General features: G+C 59.1%; 1 protein-coding gene across 1 annotated transcript in view; it reads right to left on the bottom strand.

Moving 5' to 3' along the window:
• CDC42EP1 (CDC42 effector protein 1) overlaps window positions 1-437 on the bottom strand; it is an 8438-nt gene extending 8001 nt beyond the window's left edge. The window contains exon 1 of the mRNA XM_009289959.2: window positions 261-437. The gene's annotated coding sequence lies outside the window, so the exon portion shown is untranslated. The remainder of the gene's footprint in view (window positions 1-260) is intronic.
• Between the last annotated feature and the right edge of the window lie 2979 nt (window positions 438-3416).

Genomic DNA, 3416 nt, shown 5'->3' with positions numbered 1-3416 from the left:
GAACCCCCTCCTCACCCCCTTTCTCTCCTGGCTCCCCCCCCGGCCTGTCTCCCCTCTCCTTGCTCTCGCTTTCCTTCCTCCCGGTTTCCTGTTGCATTCTTGCCTTCTTCTCCCTTTCTTTTTCGCCACCCTCCCCGTCTCCATCGCCATGCCACCCCTCCCGCTTCTCCCCTCTCCTACCACCCTCTCCACCCTTTTCCTTCTGCTCCCGAAACTCCCCCAGCTCTACAAACTGAGGAATCAAAACTTTCAGGATTTACCTCTTCCAAACCACGGTTGTTATTTTTTTTTCCCGTCCTCCGGCCGAAAAGTTGGGAGATGCTTCCCGTGGGCCCCTGCAACTTTCTCTGAGGGTTACTGGCTCTGCGTCCTGGAGCAGGGGGGGAGAGAGGGGAGGTGTGCCCCCCCTTTTCCCACGACTGTCCCCCCAAGGCTGGCTCTCCCAGGCTGACGCCCCGATGCCACGGGAGAGAGGGAGCGAAGCTGGCGGGGAGGGGACGTGGGAAGGAGGAGGGCGGGCTGCAGCACCGCCGAGCCAATCCTCGCCTCAGCAAGGAGACCAGAGAAAATGAGATTTATTCCAACTATCCAGGACAGAAAACTTCAGGAACTTCTCTGCCGCGCGCCCCCACCCCCCCGCTTCCCCAGTGCCATTTCCCGTCCTCCAGCATCGGCTGCCTCCCGCTCGCGGGCACCCACTTCAATGGATTTGGGGGAAGGGGGAAGCCCAGGTTGCTGGCTAATCTGGTTAGGGGAGCCTGGCCGGGAGGCAAAGGAAAGGAGTTTGCCCCCTGTGTGTGTGACCCCGAATGTATCAGATGGGGGTCATCCCGTCCCGCATTGGATGGGAAGTCCCCAGTGCCTGCTGTGTAGCGCTGCCAACTAGGAATGGGGTCTGGGGGTACCTGGTCATGCCAGGGCCTGTGGGTAGCGTTGGGTTGAATGTTAGCAGGATAACAGCCTCCCTGAAGGCCGTGTGGGCCAGGTGGGCATTATGGGGTCAGGACAAGTGTTACGGGGTCAGGACAAGCGTCATATCAGCAGCACAGCATCAGACCAGGGTGAGGGCGTGGCAGTGGGTAAATTCAAGGAGGTGCTCCTTGGTGGCACCAGGGAGGGTTTCTGCCCACACATGGGACATTTCATCCCTCTGGCATCGTGCTTCGTTGCTTTCTCCCTTGATGATCACAGGGCAGAAGACCCTATCATTGCCGATGAGGGGCAACCTGCTGGTGGGCACAGCATCACCAGTGCCACGGTGACACTCATGGCCTCCAGGTGAGACTCGGTGGCTCTGCTGGGGAACACTCGGCCAGGCACAAGCACCTATTCAGGGCCCTGTGGAGGAGAAGGGAGGTGTCTCCGCTGGCAAAGGCGAGATGAGACTTGTTGGGGTTAAGCAGGGCCTGGCTGAAGGGATGACAAGATGTCTGCAGAGGAGATGTCAAAATAGAGCCTGGCTTCTCACTAGGCTCAGGTGGCCCGTGCTGGGGTGCCTGGGCAGGAGCACCTTAGTCATTGCTCAGAGGTTTGCTAAGCAGCAGTAGGATTTTGACACAGGTCTCAGCCTCAGGCTTCTCCTCTGTGAAATGGGATAGACAGGTTTTCTGCCTTCTGTGGTGGTCTTCTCCATTAGGGATTAAGAGCACATGGACCGTGTGTGTTGGTGGTACTTCTAGTGGGTCTACGTCTCAGAGGGAGGCAGGAGTTCAGGTCTGAGGAGGGGTGAGCTGTGCTACCAGTGGGGAAAGGAGGAGAAATCCTGACCTGCATCCTCCCTGCTTGCCAGAGGTATGGTAGGCATCTCTTCCCACATGTCAGGCTCAGAGGAAGCCAATGGGGGTGGTGGGAGAGGCAGGAAAAGACCATTTCTTTGGATCTTCTCCAACTGCATGGCCTGTCAGGGCATCTCCCCCCCCGAGCCTGAGGGGCTCTCCCTCACTCCTGTCCCCGTGCCCTGCAGTGGGGGCTGCAGTGGGAAGCGGAGCCTGGGCAACGGCAGCCGCCTCCGCTGGGGAATGCAGAACAAATCTCTTCCAGATGGGACAGGGGCCACGCTCCAGTCCTCACGGGGTGGCCGGCTCTCCACCACCTCCTCCTCTTCGCCCCTGCTCCAAGCATCTTTGTGCTCCAGGCCAGGACTGGCCCTGTTTCCAGGAAAGCAGCTGGAAATCCCCCCTCTTCAGCTTCCCTCCCCAAACCTTGTGGTCTTGCGGCCATGCCAGCCAGGCTGTGACTTTTGTCCTTCTGGGGCTGGTGCTGAAGTGCTTTGGAGACCTCCAGGGTATGTGCCAGCTCCAGGACTCAGTACCCATCCTGGCCTCTGGCTGCCTGGGTATGAGCAGAGGCGGTGCGGCCGCTCCGGCTGTACCCTAGCAGGGGTTGCACCCTCCCGAGACCCCCTTCTTTCATATACAGCTGCCTGGAAAGTGAATCCGTACAATCCTGCCTCCCAGCCTGTTTATCCACCTCAGCTGATAAATGAGAGGTGGCTGTGGGGCTGGATGGTGCTGCAGAGCCACTGTACCATCTATAGGTGCCCTGGGCAGGAGGTAATACCTGGACCCCTCCCAGCCTTATCACCACAGACACCTGGCTACCTCATTTACCTTCAGTCACCCCAGCCTTTCATCCCATCTGTAACCCTGTGCCCCAGGCAGAGGTACCAGTCTCACCATTACAGAGAGACTGGCCACTGGGCTTATCATGGGAGCAGACAAGTGGCCCCGCAGCCTTCCCAGCTGAGGATTTACTTTGATTCCTACAACATCAAAGACGGGGCTGTGCAAAGTGTCCCCCCCTTCTTCCTGGTGCTCCTGCCTCAGGAGGTCTTATGGGTGGCTGAGTGTGACAGGGATGGAGAGAGGGATGGAGGGGTGCTGTGGGGGTCTGAAGTCTCTGCCCCACACCTCCAAGTGCTCGGTCCTTCCTCCCATCTTGCTTTGCAGCCCCTGCTGCTCACAGACCTGATGCCCAAAAGAGGCTGATGCAAGACTCCCTCCGGAGAAGAAAAATCACTCTTCTTCCTTTCCCCAGCTCCTGGGGGGAACCAAGGGAAGGTGATGGGGGCATCCCAGTTTGGGAACGGGGCGCTTGCCCCTGCTATTTCTGTTTGTTGCCTTCCCGCCTGTCGTCCTTTCCTGGGAAATTTCCAGGGGAAGGAGGGCAGGCAGGGGGCTCGGTGGGAAGGGGGTGCCTCGCTCGGCGCACAAGAAGCTGATATCCTGTTGCTGCCCAGGGTCTCCGACTCATATTTCCTCATTAACTGGGAGCGCCGCTCGTTTGTGGGTGACTTCCAGATGTTTCCATTCTCGTGGCGGCTGCGAGGGTGCATACCGCACGGGTATGGGAATTACTGCTGGCAGCGGGGTGGGGGACAGACCCCTGCCATGCTGGGGGGGGGGTGGGGTCCATAG

The sequence above is a fragment of the Aptenodytes forsteri genome, unplaced genomic scaffold (assembly GCF_000699145.1).
Source record: "Aptenodytes forsteri isolate BGI_AS27 unplaced genomic scaffold, ASM69914v1 Scaffold284, whole genome shotgun sequence".
Classification (NCBI taxonomy): domain Eukaryota; kingdom Metazoa; phylum Chordata; class Aves; order Sphenisciformes; family Spheniscidae; genus Aptenodytes; species Aptenodytes forsteri.
Note: the sequence above shows the minus strand (reverse complement) of the source record. Positions and strands in the feature narration are given on the sequence as shown.